This window comes from Mus caroli, unplaced genomic scaffold, assembly GCF_978045245.1.
Source record: "Mus caroli unplaced genomic scaffold, Mus_caroli_1 scaffold_6, whole genome shotgun sequence".
NCBI lineage: Eukaryota > Metazoa > Chordata > Mammalia > Rodentia > Muridae > Mus > Mus caroli.
Window position 1 is genome coordinate 66623475 of NW_028227261.1, and position 15781 is coordinate 66639255.

The window sequence follows — 15781 nt, forward strand, 5'->3', positions numbered from 1 at the left end:
CAAATGACTCTCTTTGTAACTTCAGAGTGGGGATTGCTTGTGAGGAAGAACATACATTTCTGATTTTCATCAATCCCTGAAATATTTAATATTTACAGAGTGCTCACTGCTTCAGACAGTGAACTCAGTACTTTGAAGGTCTATCTTCTGAATTCCAACAGCAGCTTGGACACAGATGCAATTACAGACTTTTTGCCAGGAAAGGGGAAGGGGCAGGTGCACTGCTTGACCTCATGTCTAAACCAATCAGGGGAGGATAGAGAGTTGTACATCCCATGGACATAGCTCAGCAGTGCACAATTATGATATGAAACACAGTCATCCTTCCCTGCCTTGCTCATTGTGGACAGAAGTAGGCCCAGCAAAGAAAACTGCTGCTCAAAGATAGTGCACACTTTAAACTCTCTATTACTTTAAGAATTGGGACAGTCTGATGGTGTCAGAATTAGTAAACATGTTCCTAGCACTGGGCACATAGTAAGTGTTAGTAAGTTTGGACTTTAGTCTCCCTATCCTCTTCATTATTGTCACCGACACCATCACCATCATGATTATATTCTGACAAAAACTGGATCTAGGTTAAAGACTACTCCTGAAGCTGATCTGGGCACAGGACTCGTGAAGATCAGAGTAGATCATACTCAGATACTAGTTACTTTATACAACTCTTTATGCCAAGTTCAATACTATGCTGTTCTGGGACTAGCTCTGTGGGAAGTTATTTTCAATGCACTTGCTTAGGGCTGGTGAAAACAAGCACCCAACCCCATGACCAGTGTGTTGAGCGCTGTGAAGCCACCACATAACTTGGGTCCCTCTAACACAGCAGCTGACACTAATGTCTGTGGGGAGCATCTTTTTGGCCATATCCAAGCCAAGGTCCTCCAGCTATCCATCACTGCCACTTTGCCCACTCAGCTCTCCTACCCTGCCTAGCCTATTTTTCAGTTTTGTCTTTCTCCATTCATCAGTGCTTGGCGACTTACTTTGAAGTTGGATTATCTCCACTATCAGATTTCCTCCTGAGTCTCAGCAGAGGCAAGCTATTCAATAACCTGTAAAAACAAACTATTATGCTATATGTACTGTGATCCACATTAGATATACAGAAATGAATAAGATAACATCTCTACGTAGGCAGCTCAGAACATGATGGATCCCAGCTTCAATTTTCCAGCTTCGGTAACATCTCACCTAGACACCAGTTTGTGGTGTATGTACTTCATAGATCTGTCTGTTGAAGCACCTAAATGAATGATCGCCATTAGAAGAATTATGACTTGCGTATTCACTCAGAAATTTTAAACAATTCTATTTAGTGCACAAGTATTTAGAGATGTCATAAAAATAATCCTGAACATGTTGTTTCATATGGAAACCAAACTCAGTGTGGTAGACTACCTGACCAGAGCTATACAGAATTCTAAATCAGAACTGATTCCATGCCCAGCAATCACAGAGGGAGATTCCTTTGTAGACACGTGGCCTCCAGTTCTGCAAAAAATCTGTAAGACTCCATTATATTGCCTCCTTTCCAGAACCCATTTTCTGAGCCTTTGTTGGTTGTGGTATTATAAAAGTGCGTTGCCACAGTGAACTGCTATCTCCACTTTCAACAAATGCAACATCGAAGGCAATTTAAAATGAAAGCTCAATGAAGAGACCAGAGCAGACAAGCCTGTTGAGCAAGCTCAAATAAGTTCCCTGGAACTAAATGGCTGAAGCTCTTTAGATGTGACTGGTATCCTCCATTGCTGGATGCCATCATGAGAGGTGTGTGGTTATTGTAGTCTATCTTCCCTTCCAGGAGACTGACTCCATCTGCCTCTTCCAGCATTCCTTTTGTACTTGAATGTGAACTATGAATCACACAGACATATGTACAAAGATCTCTCATCTCATGAATTCTTGGTGCAGACAAAGGCAAGAGGCATGATTCAGGACCAACCTCAAAGAAAGAAAGAGAGTTGATCAGAGTTTCAGCAAAAGTTCCAGGAGGAAAAAGAGAAAATATGTGCACAGACAGATGAGCCTCAGTGTGAGGCAGGGAGGACATGCAGGGAGTGGCAGCCAGCCCCAGCAGACACACACTGCTAATGAAGGAGCTAAAATCTCCAAATATAGTCTGTCTGGATCTGATGGTAGAAACTTTGTTCACAACACAGAACAATTCCTGATTTCATTTAAATGAATGTAACTTGAAAATTTACGTAGAATGTGTTGATTTGAGGACACTAGGCTTAGAACAACTAAGTTTATGTCCTTCAAATCTGGTGGCTTTGGATAAGCTTCTCTTCAATTTTCTTATCTGGAAGTGAACAGAACAGGTGCATCAACCTCATGGCGATGCCACAAGGCTTACTTACGTGAGTACAATCAAAGCCAATGCTCATTGCTCAGTTCCTAGTGTAAAATCAGAAAGCATTGAAGCCTGATGCCCAGCTTTACCATCCCCAGTACACAGTAGCTATTATTATCAGAAAGACTTTTAATAGTACCCCTTGTAAACTTTCTGTCGTGCTTAGTCCTCATCCAGCTTTATTTTTTTCTCCTTGGATACGTGACATACTGAATGTTTATTTTAAAATTTATGTGTATGGCTTCTTTGCCACCATGTGTGCATGCACACCATGGGTCCCCAGAGTTCAGAAGAGGGAGGGCATCTGGTATTATGAAACTGGAGTTAGGGATGTTTGTGAGCCACCATGTGGGTATTGGGAACCAAACCTGTGTCCTCTGCAAAAGCAAAAAGTGCTCTCAAACACAAAGCTAGGTAATCCTCCCTTTCCCTCCCAGGGATTAGTCAAATTCCTTGTTGGGGGCAGTAACACTCTGCCTTATTAAAAGCTGTTTGTTTGGTTTTTTTCCTAAAGGAAAATGTGCTACATTTCAGATTTTCCCAATGAGTAGGGGAAGCGTCATTGTTGGCAGCAAAGATGAAGTCCTGAACAACCTATAGGGAATTTAAATATGTTTCTTCTAAGTTCTATCTCAGCTTCTACAAGGTTCTGTTCATTGCAAAGCCAGTCAATTTTCTCATGTCTTCATTTTATATCAGCAAAAAGTTTCTTTCTCCAAAAACAGTGACAAGGGAGGGATGTGTGCACACAGTACAAACAGGGAGTTCTACCTAATCACATTTGTATACTATGTTAGACAGCAGAAAAGGAGATGGAAAAAATACCTCAATTTTGAGAATTGCTAGGACTTAGGGCAATTTCTAAAATACTTAAATATACAAGGAGATAAACTCAAACGACACTGTTCAACACAAAAAGTCCTCATGGCAAGGGTGTGGTCTTCAGGTAGCTAGGCTGTCCTGTCTCCATTATTCTGCAGTTCTCTAATTAGAAGTCTTTAACAATGACCTCGTACTGCAAACGCATCTTAAAGGATTTTGTTGAAAATAAGCTGACAAGGCAGTGTGAGGAGAACTCATTTCCAAGAAAGCACTTAAAAACCAGAGTTCGTATTCCACTGGAGAAGAAGAATGATGTCATACTAACTTAGCACGCCCTACATTTCTAAAGTAACAGAGAACGTGATCTCTTAGTTAGAATGCATTAAGTAGAATTTGTTGGCTAATATCAAGTCAGGAACTCAATCTGGTTTGAGCAAAGCTCTAACATACAGATTATAGCATACTGACAAAAGACAAAAAAAAATCACTAAGATTATATTTCAATAGTTACATTTTCATTGCTCAGATGCACTTAAATAAAATGGTGAAAAACCAGAGCTAACCTCTAGCTCTTTCTCATCACAAATTTTAACATGGATCAAGGCAGGGAAAAAAAGCATTCTTTAAAGAAATCTATTTACTTTATCAACATCCAGCTTTCATCTTTAATGAGTTTGGAAACATGGTAAGTGCTTATACTGAGCTGTATTCTTGTGTTGCAAACTTGGGAGCTTACAAGAAAAAAAAAAAGAAATGTGACAAGCAAATAGATAGTCTTAGCCTGGAACTTTGATTCTCTAAGTTGCTCTCTGTTCTTTGAAAAGCTAGATGTTCCTGCTCCCAAAATTTCTGTGTATATGTATATTGCACCTCAGTTTTATCTCAGGGTAATTTATTTAAATAACAGTGATATGTTAGAACTGTTTTTTTTTTAATATTAAGGAAATGTTAGCCAAGATCTGCTTTTCAGTAATTCCTTCACTGACAGTTCTATGAGAGTTGTATGACCATGATTCCAATATCCACTTTGCCACTTACTGTCTCATCCTTGGTACCTGCCCAGGCTACTTTAGCTTTGAGCTCTTCACTGCCATGGGGATTTTGATACCAATGAGTAGTGATAGGGCTTTATGATCCTTTTACCTGTCACTGCAGGTGGCTGGACTGGCTTGATCTTGTGCAGACTGGCTTGATCTTGCGCTGCCCTTGTTCAGGCAGGCACAGCTGCTGTGAGTTTATAAGCGCAACAACAACACCATCATCTCTAGGAGACACTGTCTCTCAGCAGCCCTCCCCATCCTCTGGCTTTGATTCCAGCCCTCTCTTCACACTGTTCCTGGGATGATGCAAGGAGGAGGTTGATATAGATGATCCATTAAGAGCTGAGCACTTCACAGTCACTCATTATAAGTTGGTGAAAAAAAATCTTTCATTAAAAAAATTTCTAATATGTAAATTGCTCTTGTTTTCATTTCGGCTGGGTTTTGTAAGCAATCCACTATTAAACAGTGGAACATGTGGGGAAGGGTCCGAAGGGGAAAGCCATGGACTATAATGCTTGTTAGAACGTGAAAAGCTCTGGGGACTCAAGGTTTTTAATACCTTAGAAACACACAGGATATCTTGAACCTCTGTCTATTTCTCTTTATCTTCATAAAACACATAAAATAGAATACCAAGTTTGAAAATTAAAGTACTGGACAAGGTATTTACTTCTGATCTTACTGAAGAGCTCTTTGAAAATGGGACAGACTAATCAGGCAGAGCAAAGTAAGGCAGGGTGCCTGTCATCGGAAGGGAAGCAAGGCCGGGCAAAGCAGTTTTTTGGAGGAGTTGTTTTTTCTGCTTTCTAAATGTGAGACAGCAGGAGACAGAGCAACCTAGCAGAGATTCAGAATCAGTTGAGGGTGACTTGTGGAAAAGTCTAGCACTGGGCACATATTGATGTGTGTCAAGTAAAAGAGATTGATTAAACAGGCAGCATCAAGAAAAAGACTCCCTTTTTTCTTTCTTAAAGACAGGGTCTCATTATATAGCCCTGGCTGACCTGAAACTATGAAGAGGTTGACCTTGAATACACAGGGATCCACTTGCATCAGCCTCCCGAGTGCTGGGAGACCCATCCCCAACTCCCATCCCTGTTTAACACATGCAAGCAACAAGAAAGCCTCCTGTCTCCAGATTTCATGATAGCATCCCTAAAGATAGCCAGCTTTCATTTTGGGTGGGTCATTGCAGTGTGTGTGGAGGATAGTGGCCATAAGGAAAGATAATCTGGACTCTTTCTTTAATACACACACACACACACACACACACACACACACACACACGAACTCATACAGGGGGCGGGGGGCAGGGGGTAGAAAAGGATGCACACATAAATTTGTGTCTTAATTGGACATCTGCTGAGATTCTTTCTCTCATCCCATGACTGGACAAGGATTTCAAGAATGTGCCAGGTTTCCTAGGCTATGAACTTGTTTTTTCTTGTATCCAACATGCATTTGGCGTGGCCTTTTAACTAGTCATTCACTGGATGGGGAGTGGGGATGCGATGGAATCCTTGATGTGGTTCCAAATGTTGCTGGTTTTTTAGCCTTAAAACCAACAGCCCAAAGACATTTGAAGGCCGAAGGCTTTGATGTGCTCCACACAGCACAGCACACTCCATTTGCCCAGCACCACAATTTAAGAGTCTTTCTCTCCTTCTCTCTGTCTCTCTCTTTCTCTCTATCTGCAGTGATTACAGAATGTCGGCATTTTAGTATTTTCACTGTTTTTTGTTTGTTTTTGTTTTTCTGGTTGAAAAACCAAAAGACAGAATAAGGATCTTGGAAATTTATCCATGATAAGGGACATGGTGCGTCTACAGAAGACCTCTGCTCCATTATGAGGCCCTGACTGTACTTCCCACTGTACTCGATAATGCCAGTAAAAGGTGCCTGAGACTCATTGTCACGTTTCTAAGTTAGTTTACAAACACAAAACCCATGATTCCTCCAAACATGATTTCTAGAACTTTCTTTTCAAAATAGAAGCAGCTGACCATCACTGTCCTTTTCAAAGCACAAAGGACCACGTCTGCATTTTTCATCTTCAGCATGACTGCATTCTTAAGGGACTGGCCAATTTCTTTAGAATAAGAAATGGGTGAATCTAATTTAGGGCGTCCCAACCTTATTGAAAGAAATCCACAGGTTCCTTGTTTCTTGTTTTTTTGTTTTGTTTTGTTTGCTATGTCTTTTTTTTTTTTTATGGGGACATCTGGGCTTACTATTTTCTCACACATACACTAAGAAATGGGCATCGCAACATTTCCGTGAGTTTAGATCGACCATTTTGCATTTCTAGTTCTTAAGGAAAACATTTCTTGATGAAAAATACTTTATCTAGATGATATTGGAGGGATTCTTTTTTGATTACTAATTATCAGACAGGGTATTGATTGGATATAAGTTTAGCAAGTGGTGGTCTGGGGATGGATTTGATGGAGGGTGGAAGACAAAGGCAGGAGACACAAGGCTTCTAAACAGCTGGCCACAGAGCACTGGAGAAGCCGATACACACATGTGCCTTTTAAGGAAAGTAAGCAGGCAGAGTCACACTCTACACCGTTGGACTTCTCAGTCTCTAAAAACTGCAGAGACTTGACTCAGGATTCTTCATCTAATCCTGAAGAACCTGAATCGAAACAGAAAACTGCCCAGAACAAACACCAAAGGCCATGCCCACCCTCCAGGTGAATGTGTTGAACTAGCTTGTGATCCTAATAGAATTTTAAAAGACTCATCTAAAATCCTTACTGAGAGAAATCTTTTCTCTCATTTGAGACCCTCATTTAAAAACAAAATAATCCCGGGTTTTTTTTAACAGATTATTTCTCTGGTTTTCCAGCTAGAGATACCAGGCAGCCAAAACCACAGGACAGGCAACCATTTCTCTCAGTTCTTGATCTCAGTGGGCAGCATTTGCTAGACACTGGTGTGTACTTTGAAGATCGAGCATCTTGAAAAGCCAGTCCTGGCTCAGCAGTATTTCCTGCAAGCTCCCAGTGAGGCCAGTGCTGCTAGTCTGTGGTGCACTCTTAGTGAGTGGGAAGTCTCTAACTGTGGATCCAATCCTACACATCTACTGCACAAAGCCCTTCCCAGCAGCCCCTCCCATGCTCTCCCATCTATATCCTTACCTCACTCAGTCATCACTCATGTAACCTAAAGCTAACAGACGGGGAAGCCATCACCAGGGTTTGGGTAAGAAGAATAACTGACTTTTTTTCTTTGGAATGATCTTACGCTTATTACAGTTGGGTTTCAATGTTTCTCTGCTTTTGTGGTACTTAACATTTGATGTCTCTGTAAGTTGTGAAGCAAATTATAAGTAATGAATATGGATGATTTGCATCCGTAGCCCGGAGCCAGGCTGGAGCTATTATGATATTGCTTTCAAGAGATGAACTCAGAGTTAGATCAAAACTTAGCAAAACTTACACTGTCACAGCCCAGTTAGTAATTGATATCAAGTCTGTGTAGACCTATTATAAGCTTCCTCGTGTGTTTGCAGTTGAGAACTACTTCCTTCTCATTGTTACCCTTTGTGGATTCAAAACACCGATGATTCAAAGATGAGCAAGGCCCGGGATCAGAAAGATTGTTTGTGAGAGAAATTCAGAGCCGTGTGCATGTTAGCCACTGTGTGTGAGCAGCCGGTGTTACTCACTACATTTTCAATAAAGAGAAGTCTCCTGACAGCTCCTAAAATGGGAGCTGAATGAGCAAGGCTGAAAGATTCTGGAAACTGATACAGCATTTGATAAATTTTATGTAACTAAAGGCAATCCAAAGATATCATTTCAATTTTTAAAAATATTATATTTATTTATCTACTTAGCCTGTGAAGGGTGTGTGTGTGTGTGTGTGTGTGTGTGTGTGTGTACATGCACAGGTATAAGCCGTGGCATACGGGTGGAGGTCAAAGGATAACTGGCAGGAGTGGGTCATTCCTTCCATCATGTGGGTCTAGGAATTAAAGTTGGATCCCTAGGCAAGCTCCCTCACCAGAGCCGTCCAGACGGCTCGTTTCATGTATAATGGAATAGAATCAAATACCTTTTGAACACATTTCTATAAAAATCCATCTAAGAAACAAACTTAAATATGATTCTTTTTCTACTTCACTCAGTTTATTTCAATAATTCATGTATTTCTTTAACTGTTCTTCTGTATGGAAATTAGGTGAGATAGAATGTTTAGAGAAAACAACACTAATTGTATGAAGTGACATTCTAAACCTCAGCATGGAATAAAAGACATGGTGTCAGATGACAGCCTTGGCTTGCTGCTATTTACCCATGCTATTCCATGTGAAGAGCATGCACTGTCTCCATTAGGTTATTCGTTTCTCACTGCACACATAACCCAAAATGCATTCCTCCCACCCCTCCTCCTACACCTAATACTATAAAAAATAAAAGGCATGGGATTGGAGCTTTCAAAAAAAATTAAAGCTAGAAGAAGATTCTCTTAAACATCTGAAAACTTTATGTTTCCTAAGGACAAATGAGGAACCACATTTGTTTTTGAAAGCTTTAATGTTTTATTCATCACATATTTTTTTTCATTTACTTTCATCTTATCTTTAACTCTAAGACATTTGAGAATACTCTCAGATATTCATCCACCACCGTCTAGTTTTAACAGATGGGAACGCTATGGGAAGATAGCTGTTATGTTGTCTGTTAGTTTTTTTTTTCCATTAAAAAGAAATATTTCTTAAAAAATCATATTTAAAGTCTAAGAAACTGGCAACCTTACCAATGGGTTGGGTGAGCAGCCAACACTGAAACTGTTTGCTATGTTCCATTCACAAGTTCATCAGAACTTTAATGGGTGAGAAGGGGGCCTCTTTTCTATGCTTTGTGTAGCACTTGGGTGTTCAAAATTATGATGCCATCTTCTGTATTTGTTTGGGGGACAAACAACTTGTCTGCCTGGATCAAAGTCTGAAAGGCAAATGTTTGTTTTTCTTTACATTGATGTTTATAATTTGAAATGTATTATCTTTTTTGGTTATTTGCCATTCAAAGTATCATGCTATATAATTTTAGATAAGCATTAAGTAGTCTTATCTGTAATATTAATTTAGACTTCTGCTTAAACCTTAAAGAAAAAAAGTCCCATAAATGAAGTGCCTGTAGTTGCTCATCTATTGGGTTTTCTGTTGGAGTTTGAGTCTTTCCTGGCCGGGTTTATATTAACCACCCCTCCCCATTTCACCAAGAGAATTATGTTTAAATGGCCACCTACATTTGACAACATCCTGATTCAATAAATAAAATTAGAGTAATAATTTTGCACTTCAAAGCATGCTTTTGGGTTTTCTATGGGTAGACAGACACTTAGCTCTTTCTAGGTTCTCAATTTTAAGGCGTGCTTTTCATGATTTGGGAATATTTGATTTCCCCCCCTCTGCACTAAGACTAGAAACTTTAAAGCTAACTTCAAAAAACTTCACAATTACTTTAATAGTGACATGTTTAACTGCCGATTCTTAATTTTTGATCAAGGTAGTGGATCAACCTTGAGAGTTTTCAGTTCTTCAAAATGGAGTTCATGAGTCAGAGCCATTTTCAGATGAAGTGTAATGGCTCCTACCATTGTGCATTCAACACTGTTAACCACTAATCATCACGACCTTAACACACATAACTTGGGTGTAGGAGAGAGCATTAAAAAAAAAAAAATTATGCACCTGCTTCATAAGGAAAAATTAAACCCGAGTTTCTCACATAAGACTTAAGCTCATATATATGCATGTTAGTGTAATTTGTGTAATAAATCAACCCTATTTGGCTTGTCTTTTCTGTAGTCGGCTAAGCAAATGAGTACCACCTCATTAAGGAACATCTGGTGAGTAATTTTCACCTGGTTTGAATAAGTGATTTTTTTATACTGAGATGTTATCCCATCATTAATAAAACATCACCATGAATCTTATTCGTCTCCTTTCCTCACCCCACCTGTAGAATTTTTCTTGGTGGGTAATGGGACTTTTGCTAAAATGTAATTGCATTTACTTGTACAAAGACAATTTCCACCCTCTTAAATCAGTGTAAAAGGCCTCATGCTGTGCTTGCAGACTACAGAAGAAAATATGTTGCTGTGTATAATTCTGTATTTGCTTGAGAATTTCCAAGATGGGGCAACCTACCCTCTACCTTTGAGGTAATTGAAACTTACATGGAAAGGATTGGGAAAGCGCATGTCTCTGCTTGTACACTCTAGTATTGAACATGAATCTCATCGGACAATAAAAATGACGTGCTTGGAGACAGGGCAGTGCACGGGAGCATTCATACAAAGGCAACGCCAGTGGAGAGATTCAGAACGCTCAGGCTGCTCAAGAGCAAGATCCGGAGCAGGTGGGTACGTTAAAAAACCGTCCAGGAAGGCCTCAAGGCAGCCAAGACCTGGGATACCAGGGATGGGAGAGCTCCCCTCCGGCTTGAACGCCATTGGACCTCTGGGCTGCACCAGTCGCCAGGGTTTCTGAAGACCCCTGCCAGCATCGCCGCCGGCCTGCTGGTCAGGAATGCCGGGGCTCGCGCAGGTTGCCACGCGGTGGCTGCCGCCCCGGCGGTGACTGTCGCGAACCTTGCCGAGCCGCGGCGCTCTGGAGCTGCGCCGGCTGCAGCCGGTGCTGGCCGGGCGGAGGCGCGGCCGGTCCCCTCGGGGCGGGGCCGGGGCGGGGCGTCGGGCCGCGCGGCAGGTGTGGGCGCGCGGAGGTGGCACAGCCCGCGGCGCCTTAGACCTGCGCACAACGCGGGACGCAGAGGCGCGCGCGGGGTGCGTGGAGGCCGCAGGTAAGCCGGCCCGGGCGCGCGGCGAGCCACCCTGGGGTTGGTGGGAGCCGAGGGACGAGGAGGCTCGGCGGCGCGCGTGGGGAGCGGAGGCGCGGTCTCGCACAGTCACCCGCGCTCGGCCACACGCTCGGGCCGCGCGCGATCCTCGAGCGCGCAGGGAAGCAGAGCGCGGCGTGCGTGCTGGAGCGCTCTCCGCTGGGGAGTCCCCGCGTTGCCCACGCACCATTTCAAACTCCTGGTGCTTTGGAAACTTCCCGGGGGCCCCTCCGGTGGAGTGCACAGAAACGAGGCGTGCGGTGAGAACCCCACAGCCGAGGATTCGCTTGTTTTCAGTTCGTACTCGTACGGTGGAAAAAGAGGATGAAGGATGTTCGTCAGCTCCTGCCCCTTCTCTCCGTGACCCTCCTTTGGAAGGCCCGGCTCCTCGGCTGCTGCAGGGTTTCCTCAGCCAGGCAGTGGCCGTGTCGGGGGCAGCGAAACAAGCTCAGGTGGCCTCCTAAAGAGCTAAGCGACAGGGACAGGCAAGAGGGCTCACAACCTGCACCAAGGGTTGGAGCTGTGGCCCTCCTGCCAGGGGACTGTTTCTGGAACCCGAATCGGGTCTTTCAGCTTCCTCATTGAAATCCTGGCACCTTTGAAGTGGAATTAGAGGGGGAAGTAGGCAGGAATTTTTCATTTATTTATTTATTTATTTATTATTTATTTATTTATTTTGCGGGAGTTTATTACCTGTGGATTAAAATGCTTGGTGAGCGGAAGTTTCTACAACGCTCGGTTTTATAATTTGTTTGGAGGAAGTTTTGGTTGACTTGATTTTTTTGTTTTAAGTGATTTAAAAGTGACGGTCGACTTTAGGTTTATTGAGTTTCTCGTGTTTGGTTGGAGGGGAGCTAACTTTTTAAGTTGTTTCCCACTGTCATTCTGGTTATTTTTTTCAGTATCTCCAGAGGCAGTTCCTTAGGTATTTTATCTTGATTTTTTATCATCAAAAAAAGGCTTAAAATAATATTGTGCGGTTGTCCCCCACCAAGGAAGTAGTATAGTTAGCTTTCTTTCTCCTTTGTAACTTGTACAGGGCCTCTTGAAAACTAGGTTGGGTCCCCAAATAGGCATTTTTGATTCGTGTTTAATAGACTTTTTTTTTTTGAGGTGGGGTGGGGCTTCTGGAAAAGTTTCTTTTACATCATATTAGGTCTTTATTTTATACGTAGGTGTTGCTTTCATGGTTGATGTGAGAGAGAGCAAGAAGCCTGAAAGCTAGAAGAGCCTAGAAGGCTCTTGAAGTTTTATAAATTCTGACGAGTACATAGTAGTGACTAAATCCTTGACGGACAGTGTGGACTCGGCTTGTTTTAAATAGGTTATTATAGGACGAAAGCTATGAGACATCTACTATTTGAATATCTTTATAAAAATGGAAGTGGAAAAAAATGGAGAACAAGAAAACTTTGTGTATCATTTTCCCCTCATTTTGAAATCAGTTTTCTTGATTTGCCCCAGAACTGAAGCTATATTAAATACCGTTGTTAACTATTTAGGGTAATTATAGAACATTAATTGATTTGTTTTAACAATAATTTTTTTCAGTGATAGGTTTTTGTTGAATGTGTTTTGCTGGGAATATTGACGCCTTGAGATTAGATATCATTAAATTCTTCATAATTGCCACAATTGCATTACTTGTGTCTTAAGTATTTTTATCATTCGAACATTGGGGGGGGGGCTCTTAAGTTTAAACGTAAAAAGGCGAAAATGTAACCTCTAATTACTAACATTTAAGGGATAAAATATAGTATTAAAAGACAATATGGAATTTGAAGGCATTTTAGGATAGATAATTCTCTAATCATAAACAAGAAAGGGCTAGTAATAATGCTTTAAAACATCTTCTTGATATATTTAATAACTGGTTGCTTAAAAAGTAACCCCCAAATGTCTCAACAGTTTTAATGAGTGATAAATTTTGTTATTACATAGTTCTGCAATGTAGGGGGAAAAAAAAACTTTTGTTGAATCTAGAATAGATGCAGCTTAAGTAAAAGAAATGGTGAAATTTGATCTTTGAATTTTGAGCTACATTTTCACTGGGGGCTTTTAAACAATGACAGTAAGTTGTATAGAAAGTAAATCAGTTATTTAATCTGTACGTGTAAGTACCCTAATATGCTTGCTTCATTTGCAGAGTCTCGGGTTGTCTTTCACTCCAGGCTTAAAAAAAAAAAAAAAAAAAAAAAACCTTGGGAGGAGGTTGGAGATGATGGGGGAAGCTTTACATTGCACATGGGTGTGGGAGAATCTGTGTTGACTTCAGGAGTAAGGAGGTTAAAAGGTAGAGTGTAGGGTCAAGATTCTCTTGTAGATCCTCTAGGATCTTCTACTTTTCCTGTAATCAACATTTTAAGCAATATACAGTTATTGCATGCATGAGAGCAGAGCGGGGAAAGTCCGCTTCCAATACCTTGAAACCCTGATTCTGGCTTTATCAAGTCTGTTCTGTTTTGTATTTTCTAGCCGATCCTAGCTATTGAGCACTTGAAGCCAACTTTCGGATTACAGAGAATTCGCTAGGTGATTTCTATTTTCAGAGAAATACTCTTTTGAGACACCATTATTTTAATATCCCAAATAGCACCAATCTTTTGAGCAAAACAGTAATTGTTCTAGTAATTTAAAACTACACTTTTAGCAGGGAAAATACAATGTACATGACTGCCAATGCTCATAGTATGATCTTCTTTGGTCCACTTCCATTTCTTGCTTTGTGATGCCTCTGACACATCATTCTGATGCAAAAAACTTGAGGTGGGGGAAGCTGGGGGGGGGGGGCGGGGAGCGTTCAGAAAACAAGCAATGCGTGTTGATCCTCTTTCTACTCTATAAGCCTGAGTCTTCGTGACACAGATCCACAAGAAGTCTGAGAGTCTTAACCCCATGCCCCTTTACTGAGCCTGAGAGAAGACAGGACAGACAAGAGTCAGCTCTGCCATTTGCAAAGCGGAAGCTTGTGCTCCACAGCAGACCCAGCCCGTGGTCTAACTCAGCTTTACTTCCTTGCCAGGGGCATAACAACTGGAGTTAAAAGACTTATACCCAGATGGGGAAATTAGTGCCATTTGTGTATAGGCTGTAGCCTTATTGAAGCTGCTTTCAAAGTAATTGGGACGAAATCAAGACATAGTATGATTTAATTATAAGTCCTCTAGGGTGGGTAGTGGGTAGGAGTCTGTGGCTCAGAATATATTTAGGCTTTTCACTTATTTTGAGTTGTTTACAGTTTGCATTGTAGTTGTTCGTGTGTGTGTGTGTGTGTGTGTGTGTGTGTGTGTGAGAGAGAGAGAGAGAGAGAGAGAGAGAGAGAGATTTACTTATGCTTATATAATTTGGAAGATGTAAATTTTAGCTATTGGTTTAAGTTTTCTGCTGAGGTTATTCTTTGATGGATTGTCTTCATTGTGTTTTAAGTTGATGCCCTTTGGAAGTAATTCTGATCTTGAACCAGGATGGTGGTGGTGGGAGAAACCTACTGTGTCTAAAAGCCAGTCTAACCTGACAGTTGAAACCTTCCTTCAGTTATCTCTGACAGTTTCAGGTAGACTTTGACCATGTTAATAAGCTGAATGTATGTTGCATAACTTAAGAGAATTCAGCCCTGAAAGTCGTGCTCCACAACTTGTGGGCTGAGTGATTTTTTTCTCTCTCTCTGGTTTAAGTATAGCATGCAATGTCTAGTGGAGACCAGTATTTCTATCCGTCTATGTTGAAAATTGTTTAGAATCTAGGGTTTTAATACAGGCAAGGGACTGATAGTCTAAAATCCAACTCATGAGAGCTACTACCTAACACAGTCTGAGATTGCTAAATTATAGTGTGCTATAGATATAGTCCTTTTCACAGAGTCGCTATTGAGTCACCTGTGGAGATTGTTAACTGTTTCCTGACTTAAGCCTGGCTGTTTAGTGATCATCGCAACTCCAGTGATCAAATTCTTTTGTGAGTCTTAAATAACAACAGTGACTTTGCTCTGTACCTACAAAGCCCTGGGTTCAATCCCCATCACGGAAATAAAGCAAAACCAGATTAAAAATGTGAGTGTCTGGACAGATGGAAGTCTGAGTCCTTCGGCTCTACAGGGGAGTGGAGCCTTTTAAATGAGGAGTAGCTTTAGACCAGAACTTTCATGTTTCTGCCGGTCATTCTATTGCCTGGTGAGTCCTGTCCTGTCCTGTTCTGTGCCATAACTCAAAACTAACTGACTTCTCTCTCTCTCTCTCTCTCTCTCTCTCTCTCTCTCTCTCTCTCTCTCTCTCTCTCTCTTAAATGAAGAGAGTGTGGAATCTAATTAAACTTAAAAAATAATTTTTTTTTTAAAGTGAAGTCAGATTTCATCGTGACTTCAGTGACTCTGAAACACCTCTCCGTACCCAATCATCTCCAGTGGCAGACTAAAGCCCTCGGGGGTTGCTGTTACTTTTGTCTTTAGAGATAGGATTAAGATGAGGTTTTATGTGCAAGCAAAGAAAAGGTTTGGATTTTATTTCAAAGTAACAGATAAGTAGAAATACCTAGATTGATGTGTGATGACTAGCTTCTGTTTGCTCTTAGTAATTAAGCAGTCACAGTTTTATAAAACTTTAACTCCTGGAGACAAATTTTTAGTTTTATATAAAAGGAAATTTCACTTAAGTCCTCTTGATCTTATTAAATATTAAGTCAAATTAGCTCAGAGATGCTTGCTTTTTGTG

At 41.1% G+C, this 15781-nt stretch overlaps 1 long non-coding RNA gene across 1 annotated transcript in view; it reads left to right on the forward strand.

The window, feature by feature from the left end:
• Positions 1-10962: 10962 nt before the first annotated feature.
• The window catches only part of LOC110293748 (uncharacterized), a 28931-nt gene continuing 24112 nt past the window's right edge, over positions 10963-15781 (forward strand). The window contains exon 1 of the long non-coding RNA XR_003836399.2: positions 10963-11039. This is a non-coding gene — a long non-coding RNA (uncharacterized LOC110293748). The remainder of the gene's footprint in view (positions 11040-15781) is intronic.